The following is a 16439-nucleotide window of genomic DNA, read 5'->3' as shown; positions in this document are numbered from 1 at the left end:
GAGTCTTGCAGAGTTTAAGCTCTATATTGTAAATATTCTATCTCCCTATCCCCTTAGGGACATTTGTATTACTCATCTGGTAGGTACTAATTTGTGGTTTGGAAACATATTTTCCTGAGATAAATGTCATGTGACTGGGCATATGTATATACATGTGTGCATTCACGTGTGTGCTGTTAATATGCTTGAAAACATACTATCTCTAGCCCATTCTGTCTCTGACTTACACTCCAAAAAGATTATTCACCTCATACTTCCATTAATTCTAGCCATCGAATTGGAAACCCACTGAGTAAAGTTTTGAGGGTTTTGTATCTGACATTTTAAAAACATGAGACAACTTCAGTGGCTTATACGTGAGGAGATTATGATGTACTCTAAGTGTATTTTTCTAAAAATGATCATATCCCACAGGTAAATGTAATAATTTTTCAAGTTGTCGTTGGGATAAATCCCTGCAACTGTGCAAATAATGGAATTTTATTTATTTGGCATTATTAGTTTACAACCTGTTGCACATAGTACCTGCACAAAAACTTTGTTTTAGTTACATTGTGCCTTGTAAAACAGAGAATCTAAAATAGAGTGTGCTGAACATTCCCCTGTTAACTCAGGGCAGTATTAATTACATAATATTGCACTTCAAGCTGTGTAACATGATGTCTCCACGTGCTATTAAAGTGCATCAAACAGCTTTTCTTTGCACTGACACTGAATTTATTATGTTTAATTTTATACTCATATTTTTTATTTTTTTTCCTCTTTTGCTCAGTGCTAGGTTGTAACTTTTAAAAATTGCTTTTAGAATTCTAATTTATAGCATCTATTTTGCTGCTGATATTAATAATAACAATAATTCTAATATTAACAGCTATTTAATTGGCAGTTACCACGCACCTGGCACTATGCTAATCGCTTCAGGAATATTTTTTCATTTAGTCCTTGTAACCCCTGAGAAGCAGGTACTATTATTATCCTCCATTTACAGGCGAGGGTTTGGAGTTTTAGAGAGAACTGACTGGCCCTTCTTCACACAGCGGGAGGCGAGAGGAGAAGCCGTGTGTCCACAGTCAGAGCTCATGCTGCTAACCACTCCGCTGTGCTGGCTCTTGCTCTGGCCTGGTCCACTAGACCATCAAAATCAGTTACAAAGCTCTGTGAAAGGCGAGTTCCTAGGCTCCAAGTGAGAATCTATGAAGCTCTCCAATTTATAAAGTCCCTGAGCTTTAGCTGATGTTTTTTCTTCTCTGACTTCTTTGTCTTCAAGCATAGTTCCAATAGCTAAGACTGCTGGAAAAGGGAAGCTGGTTAATAAAGTCATTTTTATTTCTGTAATAATACCTTGCTTTTCTATAGCACCTATTCTAGAATTCGTTCAGAAATCTACATATTAAGTGCCTTATTTATCTTTATTACATGTCTGTGATAAGGTCGTATTAGTAGGCATTATTATCACAGTTTTGTAAAGCTTTAAATGAAGTTAGAGAGACTAAATGCCAATGAGAATGCACACGGTGCTCGTGCCGACCCCAGCATCTCCTGACCCATCGTCCTGTCCCACACTTGGCCCGCACAAGCCTGAGATCTGCTCAGATACCATTAGACAAATATTTGCTCTCCTTTTCTGTTCATTTTCACTTTTTTCCCATTGCTTCCACATGGCCTGTTGACAACGTGTGAGGCCCCCTGCCAGGTACCAAAGGCAGGGTTCCTCCCTTCCACTCCATGAAAGCAGCTGCAGTAGAGCCAGAGGGCGTGCATGCAGACTTGGTGCATGTGCTGAATATGTGTGTGTGTGTGTGTGTGTGTGTGTGTGTGTGTGTGTGTGTGTGTAATCTTTGCCTTTTCAGCAAATGACTGTTCTATTCTTCCAGTTTCTCAGACCAAGCCCTTGAAGTCATTTCCGACTCCTCTCTTTCTCTCATAAGCCACATCTATTCCATCAGAAAAGTCTGTCAATCCTACCCTTCAAAATATATCCAGAATTTAAGGCTTTCTTATCACATCCATGGTCATCACCCGGTCCAAGCTATCATCACCCCCTGTGTTATGGCAGTGGCCTCCCAGTTGGCTCCCCACTCCCACTCACACCCACCTCCTGAGCATTCTCCAATAGCCAGAGCAGCACTCTTAAAAGTTAAGTCAGACCACGTTACTCCTCTGCTCCAAACCTTCCCATGGCCCCAGTTCATGTGGAACAAAAGACAAAGGCCTTCTGAGTACCCACCCCTCCCTTACCCTCACGTTTTTGGGTTTTTTCTTTTTCTTTCTTTCTTTTTTTAATACCAAACTTCTGACCTGAAAATGAACACTGGAAACTGTAAAGAGCTGCCCAGAGGCCCTCAGAGGCCTTGGCATGGCTGGGCTCTCCTCTGACACCCAGCAAGGTGGCCCGACTGGCCCCCACCCTGGGCATTGGAGGGCTCCCTCCCTCGAGCTGGTGTGCTTGCCCAGCCAGTGCCCCCACTCCCCCTCGGGCCATAGCAAACACTGGTGGCTACAGTAAGGGCACACTTTTTCTATTTGCTATAGGTGGCAGAATGCCCAGGGTCAGCCCAGCACTGGCATTTTGGGGAGAAATTCTGGACTGGAGAGACGCATAGAGAAAAGGAGAGCATGGAAATCCCTATGAGCTTTAACAGTTATCCTTCGAAGCAGGCTGGAAACAGGGGTAGTTAACAGGAGGGCTTGAGGGCTGGCTTAGGCATAAACGAAGCCAATTCAGAGAAACAGGGCCAGGCATCTCGCTGGGGGCTCCTTCATAGAACAGCCCCCTCCAGGGGTCAACATCTGGGTGCCCAGGCAGCTTTCTGCCTGCCAAGGCCAAGTTCCTTCTCCTGCCTCAACAGTTTCAGTGTCCAGGGTTAGGAAGGGGTTGGTCAGCCAGCAGACCAGGTGTTCTTCAGTTTTATAAATTGGCCATGTCCGCAGCACCTGGCATACTGTAGGAGCTCTATGCATGCCTGCTTGTGGAAGGAGTGAAGTAAAGCTGGTTCCACTTCCTGCCTCCCTGATCTCAACCCCTTTCCTTTTGATTAGGAGCACGGGGCCCCACACCCTCTGTGTTCTCAAGGCCCATTCCTCTGGCTGTACAAACTGACAATTTCCCTTTCTTTCCTTCCTGTCCTTTTGGAGGGACAAAGAGGCTTGCTCCCCGAAACACTGTCTCCTGGAGTCAGGAGAATTCCTGGAATGGGCAGGGACCCCGGCTGAAAGAGAAAGGAGGACTCTAGGTGAAGGCAGAGGGAGCAGGAGCAGATCAAAGAGAGCCTGGACAGGGTCAGGAGTGGGGAGTGCTGGCAGGGAGACAAATGAGGCTCCCCGAGGGGTCAGCCCAGGGACAGGCGTGCCTACACTCAGATGCACAGTGACAGGCAGGAGCACCACTGATCATTGCGAGGAGACAATAGATGGAAAAGATAAGGGAAGGTGTAAATTAATGGAGAAAGGAGCACCAGAGATAAGCATGTCTCCCTGTAATTAAAAACGTACAGCCTTGCCATCTCCAAGGTTGATGGTGTCCCAGACTGTCCTGTGCCTGAGCTGGGGTGGGAGTTTAGGCCCAGTAGGTGCAGAAATTGGGTTAGTTAATGATTAATTCCCAGCTGAAGGTTTAAAAGCTGACTCATCTTCGTCCCAGTCCCTGGCAAGAGGAGTGCAGAGCCAAAGTTACAAGAAACAAGGTGAGTGACCTGCCCAACTCAGAAAGAGCAAGTGGAAACCTCGGGCTCTTGTTTTTATTTGGTCACTGATGATGTTAGCAGTGGTGCTTGTCTTTCGCTTTGGTTCTAAAATTCCAAGCTCTGTCTCAAATACTGATTGTTTTTGAACTTGTTCTTACCAGTCACACAACCAAAAAGGGTGCTTGATGAAACTTCTGGCAAGATTTATCTGCTGACAGTCAGAGCTAATTAAATAGCAGAATGAGAGAAACAATACATTCTGGAGCCAGGCTGGCTGGGGTCATGTCCTGCCCTGTCCACTTGCTACCTGTGTGACTTAGGACATGATACTTGACCTTTCATAGGGTGTTGTGTGTACCTGGCCATAGTAAGTACTCAATAAATGTTAGCTATTATTATCACTGTCATCATTTTAATTATTAATATCTCTCCCCCACAACCTGAGGGCAATGCTCTGAAATAAATGCGGACCTCTTTTCAAAAATCCCATTTCACATCTGAGCACTTTGGAGCACTCCCACCCCCTCAGCACAGATGCGTGGTATCAGGACAGCCACGTCAGACAATACAAAGAAACCAATATCTCACAAGTAAATTGTGAGGGCTGGGGGAGGTGATTACAGACTCCCGTGCATCCCGTCTATTAATTCCTGCACCCCGCTACCTCAGCCCACACGTTCAATCCTTCTCAAACCCTGTCTAGTCTACCTCCAAACAAACCCTGTCTCCTCTTACTTCCCGATATCTCCCTGCTGCTCCCCCGCAGTCAAAGCCACCACCATCCCCCACCTGGCTACTGCAACAGCCCCCTGACCACCCCCCATACTGTCACTCCTACCGGCACCCCCAATCTGTTTTACACACAGTATATACAGCAATGTTTAAAAGTTATTACTACAGAAACTATAAAACTCTTCTGCTTAAAATGCCTCCCTTCCCTCCAGCCACCAATGACTTTCCATTGCACTTCAGATGAAATGTCAAGTTCTTGGCTGGCTTAAAAAACCCTGTAAGACTAGCCCAGGCCCATCTCTGCAATCTCCTCAGGAGCCACACTCCTCCTTGTCTACAGCACTCCAGCTTCGCTGGCCCCTTTCAGTTCTTCAAACCCTTTGGCCTCTTCAAAGGACCGATTCCTTTTCAAGTCTTAGTGTCAATGGCATTTCTTCAGAAAAGCCTTTCTGGCCACCCACAACTACCCCCTTTTACTCTCACAGCATCATATTCATTTTCTCCATTGTGTTTATTTCAGTAGTTAGATATTTATTCGTTAACTTTTTTTTTTTTTGGTCTCTGTTACCATACTGCACCCAATGTGAAGACAGAAGCCTTGCACAAATGACAAAGTACTAGAGAATAGGAATAATTTGATCTCCAGTATTTTGAAATCCTGGACTTAGGGGAGGGGCAGGGAGGGAGGGAGGAGATGAAGAGAAGGTAGAGAGTGAGAAATACAATTTCAAAAATTTGATTCCAAGATGGCAGAGGAAAGACATTTCTATTCTCTTCTTTTCTCAAAATAATTTTTTAAAAATTCTGAAACAATGGAAAGCAAAAACTAACACAAAATTCAAATTTAGTGAAACTAAAAGATTTTTAACCTCAAACAAAAATATAGAAAGAGCAAAAGTTGATCAGGAAATGGCAAGTGACTCAGCACGAAGGAGGAAGGTCAAAACCATGTATGCTGCAGGATATGGTGTAGGAGATATGCAGCAATCCCATTAATTTTCTAAAACCCCGCAAGTGCTCGAGCACTAATGCAGTTAATGCAGCAGTTAATGCAGAAGACAAGGCTAACAGAGTGGTGCTGAACACAGAGGGATTTTTTGGAAGTCTGTATAAGAAGCAGGCAATGCCCTACCTCAATGCTACAGTCAGGCAAATACTCCTCACCATCACCATTCCTCTACCCCATACTTCCCCGTGATGAAACAAGAAAGGTGTTCTTTGGAGAAGTCAAACTGAAGAGGCTCTATCTAGGAAGTTCCACTTCCACATACAAGGTCTAAGGAATTCCAGAATTATATTAAAAAATACAGTGGAAGTGTTATGAGCAGAATTATATCTCTTCAATATTCATGTGTTACAGTCCCAACCACAGTATTTCAGAATGTAGTTATGTTTAGAGATGAGATCTTTACAGAGGTGATTAAATGAGGTAATTAAGTTAGAGACCTTAATTTAATCCAATATGACTGGCGTACTTATAAGAGGAAGAGACCCCAGGGATGCACATGCACTGAGGGAGGGAGTAGGGAAGGAAGAGAGGTAGTGGGGAAAGAGAGAGAGAAAAAAGAAGAAAGAAAAAAATTGGTGAATCAAGTGGACCCACATTATTTAGAAATATAAATATAGAAGATAAGCTTCCAGTTTGATCACAATTGAATAATAAGTTTTGTATTTACTCTATAACCTTAAGCAACTATAAAACTAAACTAGATATATAAAGCAACTCTTTTAGGCATTGCAAAAATAGCACAAAGTTGTGGCCCTTGAAGAAGGAAAATACACAAAATGAGCCCCACATTCATCCCAGTTTTCTACTTGGAATACCTTCCAAACCAAAGGAAAGGGAAGTAGAACCAAATAGAAAATGATAATCTTTTCTGGGTGAAGAAAACAAACTGGCATACAGGGCTGCTGACACAACTAGAATTTGAATGGAAGTACAGCAGAGATAACTGTGCAGAGAGGAATTGACATAAACCTGCAAAGGGATCTTGTTGAGTCCTCAGCTAAATACTAAGTCATACATACCCAGAGTGAGATTCTGCAACATACGGCAGATTGTGGAAGGGGGGTGGGTGTGTGAAGTGATCAGAGAGATTCTAGAGATTAGACAATGCTGAGAAAATTATAGTTTTTTTTTATTGAGTTTATTGGGGTGACATTGGTTAACAAAATTACATAGGTTTCAGCTGAGAGAACTGGAGTTCTACCCAGCCAGAGAGATGTTATTGAATATCCCAAGAATTCAGTTGAGACCCCAGAAAGTCCACACAGCTGGAAAAATGGCTACTCTAGCCTAAGAGTAGAGGCTTGGCTTAGAACTACCCTAACAAAAATTTAAACTAAGACTTAATATGATCCAACTAATCCACAAAGAAATAACTGCTTTCCAGAACAAAATTCAATAGCTGATTTTAAAATAAAATAAATATAGACTATCATAAATAGAGTCCATAGGGTTTAGTAAACCATCAAAAACTAGTTCATATGTAAAAAAGCATGAAAGTGTGACACATACCCTGGGGATGGGGAGGAATGTCTGTAGAAACAGATTAAGGATGACACATGTTGGAATTGGCAGGCAAACACTTTAAAAAAGCTATGGCATATATCAGCAATTTTCAACTGGCATGTCACAAGAATTTTTAAGACATGCAATACCTGACTATTTAGTTAAAGCACTGACGTCTTTTCCCCTAAATTGCTAAATTTTTTAAAAATGACAATAGCCAACACAGCAATACCTGTCCAGTATAAATTAATCAAAACTATATGTATTTTATATCAGCTAGGCAAAAATTGTATTTTTTGGTGTGCTGCAGAATTTTAGTAATTAGCTTATGTGTGCTATGAGTTAAAAAGGTTGAAAATCACCTATTTATACATTAAACATTATAAACAAAAAGATGGACACAATGAGTAAACAGATAAATGGTAGAAATCACAGCATAAAAATGAAAACTAGCCCTGGCTGTTGTGGCTCAGTGGGTTGAGCACCAGCCTGTGAAATGAAAGGTCACAGGTTTGATTCTCTGACAGGGCACATGCCTGGGTTGCTACTACAGTCCCAAGTCAGGACAAATACAAGAGGCAACAGATCGATCTTTTTTTCCCACATTGATGTTTCTCTCTCTCTCTCTCTTTCTTTCTCCCTTCCCCTCTCTCTAAAAATAAACAAATAAAAACTTTTTTGAAAAGCCAAAAATGCTATAATCTAAAAAAATGAATATCAGTTATGAAATGGAAAGTTCAATGAATGAGCTAATAGCATATTGGAAACTATGGAATAAAGCATTAGTGAACTTGAAGATAGGTCAATATAAACTATCATTTCAGAACAGAAGAAAAAACACCTCACAAGCATAAAAAAAACTTCAATGACTTGTGAAACAATCTCAAATGATCCAACCTATAGGTAATTGGAGAGTCAGCTATAAAAGATATATCAGGAGAGAAAAGAAATTTGAATCTAGAATGGCCAAAAATTTCTAAATTGGATGAAAAAGTCAACTTACATATTCAAAAATCTCTAAAACCCCAACCAGGATAAAAACAAAGAAAATTATACTTAGGTATATCATGAACTTGCTGCAAACCAAAGATAAAGAGAAAAATCTTAAAAGCAGCTAAAGGGAGGGGGAATATACACAAAGGAACGAAAATTTTTTGGAAGAAAGTGAGCCAAGGGATCAGGGAATGGCATGAAGCACTGAACAACAAAACCTGACAATGCATAATTCTGTATCCAGTGAAAAATCTTTGTAAAATATAGGCAAATAAAGACATTTTCAGACAAACAGTTGCTGAGAAAATTTACGATCAGCAGAGTTACACTACAAGAAATATAAAAAGTTCTTCAGGTGAAGAGAAATGATACAGATGGAAACAGATCTAGACTGAGGAGTGAAAAGTTCTGAAACTGGAGATTCTGAAAAACTTGCATGTGGATAAATATAAAATACCCAGGCTTCATTTTTTTGAGATACCACATCCAATTAATTTTTATTACAGTTTATTGTTATAGTTGTCCTATTTTATAATTAGTTATTATTATAAATATCTTACTGTGCCTAATTTATCAATTAAATTTTAGCATAGGCATACATGTATAAGAAAAGAAACATAGTGTATGCAGGGCTGCATACCATCCACAGTTTCAGGCATCCACTGTTGGTTTTTCAACATATTCCATGTGGATACATGGGGACTACTGTATTTTCCTGTTACTGCCCTGCCATGTTTCAGCTGTATTATAGAATAATCATTTGTGCACTAATTGGAATCCTTGTGGTTTTTTGTGTCTGGCTTCCTTCACTTAACATAATGCTTTCAAGGTTCATCCATGTTGTATTTCATGGAGCAATACTTCATTTCTTTATATGGCTGAATAATATAAAATGTATATCTAATGTACAGATATACATTTTAATTTATCCATTCATCATTTAATGGATAATTGGGTTGTTTCTACTTTTGGACTACTACGCTTACATGAACATTTCTGTAGAAGTGTAGTATGAATGTATACAAATTTACTTTTCAGTTTTCTTGGACAAATACCAAGCAGTAAAATTGCTGGGTTATATTGTTATTTTATATTTTTATTTTTGAGGGACAGCAAGTTTTCCAAAACAATTGAAGTATTTTACATTTCTACCAGCAACATATGAAGACTCCAATTTCTCCATATCCTTATCAACATTTGATATTGTCCTTCTGTTTTTGCTATAACCATTCCAGTAGGTATATGGTTGTATGCCACTGTGGTTTTCATTTGCATTTCCCTGATGGTAAGTGATGTTGAGCATTTTTTTCATGGCATTCACTTTTAATGTGTAATAACAGTTGACATCGTAGGGCAAACAGGAACCTGGCTGATTCAGGAATACAGTTCTATATCCATACTTTGGATAAAACTGTTGATCACTTGTTTTCCATTTCCACTGATATATCCAGAAGGTGGGGTTTCAGGCATATAGTTACTGTGTGGTTCAATTCCCACTTGGAAATTAGTGTTTTCTGGAATGGAGAGGATATAATCATCCAGAGGTGATAGTTCCATTAGGATCTCAGTGTGCCACGTGACTAATACTGGAGGCATAACTGGTGCCTGAACGCTGTGGTCATGGTAAGGGTTTACAGGTATTTCATCATTAAAAGCATATTAGCAATTTTCAATTGCTTTGAGTTCATGATGACTGTGAAGATCAGGCCAGCACCATAATCAGCAACATACAATGTGAGGCAGTCCTTTTCGATGAGATGCCTGAAGATGACTGCCAAGAGATCTGGTTTACAGAGAAGCTGTCAAGGCCTATTGTATCCCACTGCTCTATCATATTTGCTGTACTCAGTCCCCAAATTTTAGAGCAAGTGCTTGGTATGTTGGCACATTAAATATTACAATTTTAAGTGGTGATGGCTTTCTCAAACTCATCTAATCATCCTGTTTTCTTTAGGTTCTTCACTAAACTTTTAATTGCTTTCTCACACCACTCTTCTTCCTGTCCACTCTCCTCTCCTCCTCCCACTCCTCCAGATCCACCAGCTGATTTCTTTCATCCCAGCAGTCTCTTCACAACTGGTGGAATGAATGGCAAGATGAAGGACATGGTCTTATGAAGGGCAGCAATCCACACTAAGACAATATTCTCCTTGATCTAACCTAGACTGAGGCTCCAGGTCCCACCCTTGCAGAGCTGGAGGTCTGGGACCTTCCAAATGGGATGAGGGACTGGGAGGGAAGTGGGGAATGGGCAACTGGAGGCAGAACTAAAAATATTCTTGGAGACTTTTCCTCATTTTTAAATTTATTTAAAACACAATTGGCACTTAATGGAAAAATAGTGACAATGTGTTGTGAGTTTATAGTGATACAGGATGCAATCAAGAGGGGGGCCCCCAAAAGGGATTTGGAATGGGGTCCAGAACTTAAGGTGTCCAGGAAGTATTAGGATGTTCTCACCCCTTCCCCCCCGCCACAGGTGTGAGTTGGGGGAAAGGACACATGGAGCAGGAACATGCAGAGCTGTTTTGTACAGCAATGGCTTTGCAGCTAATCCATGGCATGGTCTTTTAACATATCTATAACCTTGAACCAGCTACATGGATACGTTAAATAGCTGTGGCCATGCTCTGAGCCAGGGGCATGGAAGGAACTCCCCCCCAAGATGTAACTGGGGGGCAGGTCCCCTGCGTTATAGTGCCTGTGTGAGAGCTTGGAGAAGATTGGCTCCATGACATGGGGCCACCCCTGCCCAGACTCGTGATGGCAGCCCAGTGAACTTGGAGTAATACAAGAATGCTGGCAAGTGTAACTGATTGTAGAAGGAGTCGGAAATGGGGGTACAGAGGAAGACTGGCTCAGGGATTTAAACCCAGACTCAGCAACCATTGCAAGGAGAGAGACACTCAGTTTTGCCAAAGTGGGGACCCCCGCAGCTTTAGTAGGGAGAACCACCATGCAGCTTTAGCAGAGAATCGCCATTCGGCTTTGGCAGAGTGGTGACCCCCTCTCCCCACAGCTTTGTGGAGAGATCCATGTGGTTTTGTCAGAGTACAGACACCCCTGCAGCTCTGGTAGAAGAGGACCATGTGGCTTTGGGGTGCTCCTTTTGGTCGCGTGGCCTGGGAAGCAGGAGAGACTTTGCCTGGAAGAAGGGTGAAAGAACTCTTGCCGGTAGGCCGTGAGAAGGTGCCACTTGGCTTTGGGTTAATTAGAGACCCTGCCTGAACGGCAACACAGCTGATGGTGCCAGTGGCCTGAAGCACAGACATTTGCTTCTTTTCTGGAGTTATGGTACCCCGAATTAGGGCAGGGGGAGAGGGAAGCACTGTGGGCATTTGTGGGTATCCTAAAGGACTTTGATATTTTAATGAAGATATTAGGTCACTACTTTAAGTCTATATAGCATTAAATAAACATTTCCTTTCCTTTTCACAAATCTCTGGCATTGAGAGACATCTCTCTATAAGGCGGTAGACAATCGAACCTGGGGGGGGGTCCTTTCGATAATAGTATATCGTCCTCACCCCCCTTGGCCCCTTTGTTCTGTAACAATAGCATATGTAGAAGTAAAATATATGACATTATGTGCAGTAAATATCATGTATTTAGAAGGAGGATGATAAATGGAAATTTACTACTATTGTAAGATTCTTACATTTTACATAAAGTAGTATAATGTTAATTCAAGGTAGACATAAATTAATGTTGCATAACAACCACTGAAAAATAAAACAAAGACTTAGAAGTAAAAATCTAACAGAGGAAACAAAATGGAATTTTAAAAAATATACTGGATTAGTCCAGAAGAAGTCAGAAAAGAAGGATAAGAATAACAAAGAATGAATGAGACAATTGAAAACAAATAGCAGATATTGGCCTTAAATCTAAACAAATCAAATAATTGCACCAAATATAAATAGAGTAAACATGCCAATTAAAATGTAGAGATTAAACTAAATCGAAAACATAAGACTAATGGTTTGTTATGTAATACTACTTAACCATAAAAAATGAAAGAAATCTTATCATTTGTGACAATGTGGATGAACCTAGGAAAGGATTAGGATAAGTGAAATAAGTCAGAGAAAGACAAATATCATCTAATTTCACTTATATGTGAAATCTAAAAAGCAAAATAAATGAACAGACAAAATAGAAATAGACTGATAGATACAAAGATCATACTGATGGTTGTCAGAGGGGAGGAGGGTTGGAGTGCTGGGTGAAAAAGGTGAAGGAATTAAGAATTACAAATTGGCAGTCAAAGAATAGTCATGGGGCTGTACAGTACAGTTTAGGGGACATAGTCAATGATATTGTAATAACCATGTATAGTGCCAGGTGGGTACTCGAAATATTGGGAGACCACTTTGTAAAGTATATGATTGTCTAACCTCTATGCGGCACACCCGAAACTAACACAAAATAATGTTGAATACAAACCATAATAGAAAAATTTAAGAACTTTTAAAAAGACTAATTGTATGCTGTTTACAAAATAGATATAAAAAACAGAAATAAGATATAATCACCAGAATAAAAAACATAAAGAACAGAAAGTGGAATGAGGAAGAAAAAGAGAAGAGAAATTTTTGGTTCTTAATATAAACCTTTTTTTAAAACACTGTTTGTGTTTTTAAACCACTTTCTTATAATGCCTTAAAAATAGTTTTAGAAACTGAAGAAATTTTTCTGGGAACACTTTAAAAGTTGAATTTCATCCATGATAACTTTTTGAGGAGTTTAAAAATAATAATGAGATACAAAAGCAAAGGTAGAAATCATTCTACCCAGAAATTCAGATGGATCATAATTATATTATTTTCTCACAATTTTTAGGTAGAAAAGTTGAGATACAAGCTAATAGAATGACCTCACCAGAAGTACATAAACACCAAAACAGAAATCAAGAATGTTTCTTCTCCAGTTCTTCAGGCCAGCCAGAATCCAGTGGGGTCCAGGCTATAGTCAAAGGTGTTCTTAACTAAGTCTCCAGCTACTTTAGTGATGGCGATGTCTTACAGACTTTAGAGCATCAAAGTTTTTGAATACCCATTGTACACAAGGCTCTAGGGTAGGCATTCCCTGCAACACAAAATACAAGACACACATTAGTGAGAGTTTTCATCAGTGTCACTCATCTATCTTTTCCCTCAGTGATACAGACTACAATAAATTCTTTTGATACAGTAGATTGCTCCATAATGTCCTCTAAACAATCCTGCATCTCTGTGTCCAAATCCTCATATGAGCTCCTTCTACATTGATTCTATGCTTGGACAAGGGGTTTGCTTTGGCAAGGGAACACTGACAAACAAAATGTAAGCAGAGGCTTAAAAATTGCTTGAGCATTGAGACTTGCACCCTCTCTTTTGGAACACAGTAGCATATGAATAAGCCCAGAATAGCTGGCTGGAGATACATGACTCAATCCACAACCAGCACTAACCATGTGATATGTGAGTGAGGCTATCTCAGACAATATAGCTCCAGCCAAGCTGGTGAGTCAGCCTAGGGGAGATCAGCAGAAGAACTTCCCTACTGACCCAGCAAAAATCGCTGATGCACAGAATTGTGAGTAAATAAAATGATGGCTGTGACCTGGCCAGTGTGGCTCACTTGGTTGGAGTGTCATCCTGTAAACTGAAAGGTCACGGGCTCAATTCCCAGTCAGGCACATGCCTAGGTTGCAGGTTTAGTCCCTGGTTGGGGTTCATATAAGAGTCAACTGATCAGTATTTCTCTCTCCCATTGATGTTTCTCTCCCTCTCTCTCCCCCTCTCTTCCCCCCTCTCTAAAAATCACTAAGCATGTTCTTGGGTGAGTATAAAAAAAGAAGGCTATTTTAGGCCAATACATTTGGTTGGATGTTTATGCCACAAGAGTTAACTGATACAAGTGAGATGTTCTGGCTGTCACTGGAACCTAACAGCATTCTTCAGAGTCTCATCTTTTCTCTCAGAAGATTCCTCACAAAACCGAGCCACATGTAACTCCCACAGCAGTTTTGTAGCACCTTCAAACCTTCCTAACTTGAATGCAAACTGTCCTCCTACAGTGCCTAACATGGTCTGAATAGTAGGACCTAGTCTTTGATTTTTAAATCTCTTTAAGGCTTTATTTAATTTTTGAATGGGTAATGTATGAACATGTTGAAGAACATGTTGAAAAGCAGAACCATTGAGAGATACATACACCTGCATAAGCACACACATACAGGAATTTGTTATGTGCAATTGTGGGAGCTAGTTACATAGTCTCTGTAGGGCTATCTGTAGGTCTACTCTAACCTGAACAGACAGGAAAGGGAATTCTGGGAAATTTAGTTCAGCCTACGCAAATTGACACATGACAAAGCTGCCACCCAATCATAAAGATTTTCACTGGAAAATGTCTCCCTACTTTCCTATTCTCTCAATTTCCTCCTCCAAACAACCAGTTATCAGTATCAGTTTCTTGTGTTTTCTTTCTGAAATATTCTATGCACACATAGTTTACACAAATATCTAGTACTCGGTGTATTTTACACAGAAGGTCATATACTACACTCACTGATCAACACCTTGATTTTTTGTGTAACTAAACAATATATCTTAGAAATTTTTTCATATCAACATAGAAATATTTTCTTTTTTTGCTTTAACAACTGCATAATATTTTACTGTGTGAATGTACCATGATCTGTTTAACTAGACCCTTATCAATGGACATCTAGATTTTTTCTAAATAATCTGACAAAGAATAGCCTTGTACATTTATAAATGTTCTTACTATTAATGCTCATTGTCAATCTGGTGTGGTATCAACCACAACAGCCCAGAATGAGAGACCAATGATGCCAATCAGGACACATGGGCTGCAGTTGCAATGAAGTTCCTTTCAGATACTCAATCCACTTTCATGTCCATCATTTGTAAATTCATTTTACACCATCTGTACATTCATCTCTGTCCTTGATCATTGGTTGCATCTGAGATTGTTGTGTGAGGTCCCAGTAATTTAACCAGCAATTTAATCCTTATGGGTTCACCATCTAAAATGCTCATCAATAAAAATGTTCTTAATGATATAGATGTAATTATCAGAAACAAAGTAACATGGAAATCTACTAACAGATACAATAAGTGATTGACAAAGCTGAAAAACCATTTATTATCCTGCCATTTTTATGTTACATTTTCCAATGTGGACCTTGTAACTCTCAGATGGAAGACCAGCTATTCGAGAAAAGAAATGTGACATCCATGAAGAAAGACAGGTTGGCCAGTTTCTTTTCCTAAGAACATTTTCATTGAGTTTTCCATTACTGAGTGTTGGCTTATAGGCCCTTGCATCCTTCATCCCCAAGGGTTTTATAATGTTACATTTGCTTCATTCATACTTGAAAGATCTGGCCTTCTCTGGAAAGGAAATATTTTTCTTTAAGAGTCATTGTTTTAACATAGAAGCATAGACTGTCTTGACTCATGGCACAGTGGTGGGGAGAACAGGCACGTACACAGAAAAAGAAAACACAGAGTTACTCATAATAGTACATTCCAGAGCAGTTTGTTGCATTGGCCTAAGAAAATCTCTCACAGAGCATGAGAGATCTGCTGAGGGCAACCTCGCTGTCCTAGAGCATTCACCTCACCTCCGTGAGCCTTTTCTGATTTAGGTTCCTTCTGTTTCCAACGGCCTGTGGCTCTACAAGACATTCACCAGACAGTATGTCAGGGGGTCCAGATCCAGAGAGTCAAGAATTTGAGCCAAAAATGAGAGAAGTCTCAGGAAATAATGAGAAGTTCCTTTTGGCAGAACAAAATATAGAAGCATGAACATAGAACTGGGCTGCAGTTGGATCGGAGAGACCCTGAAATGCCAGATTTGTGAGATGAGAGTAAAGTTACTCCACACACACATAGGCCCCAAAGGAATGGCTCAATAGGAAAATGTCTCATAGGGGCCTTGGGAAGGAACTAATATTAATAACCATTTTATAAATGATACACTCAAATCTGGATGAGGAATATTAGAATTAGTACTTGAGAGTGGCTGGATTCCAGTTTTGTGCTTAAGTGATCTAGTGAGCTGGGCTACTTACAGAGTTCAAAAGATTTACAAACACATTAGGAAGGCTCAGCAGAGCCAAAAGCCAGTGGTGCTGCCCAGTCCCAGGCTCAGGCTCCTTCATGGAAAGACTGCAGCAAAACTAAACCATTGGCCCCTGGCCACATCGTGAATCAACTGGAGTGAGAATGCTTCATGAGCCGAGTCCAAACAATCTCCCATTGGGGCCTATGTACCAGCTCTTAATTGATAGGCTCTTGGCCCACAAGTAAGAGTAAAACTGTTTGCAAAAGGAAGACAGCGATCACAATGCGGGAGAGGGATAACAGAGAAAGCAGAAGGGAAAATTATGATGGGAAGATGGGTCCGGGTCTAAAGTTAGCTAGCTGAGCAATAATAACCCATACCTTTATTTATTTGTTCATCAGATGTGGACAACTACATAAATTTGATTCTTAGTTCCAAAA

This window comes from Phyllostomus hastatus, unplaced genomic scaffold (genome assembly GCF_019186645.2).
Source record: "Phyllostomus hastatus isolate PE091 unplaced genomic scaffold, TTU_PhHast_1.1 phas_contig_80, whole genome shotgun sequence".
In the NCBI taxonomy this organism is placed as follows: Eukaryota; Metazoa; Chordata; class Mammalia; order Chiroptera; family Phyllostomidae; genus Phyllostomus; species Phyllostomus hastatus.
The sequence above is the reverse complement of the archived record's forward strand: the minus strand, read 5'-3'. Positions refer to the sequence as shown.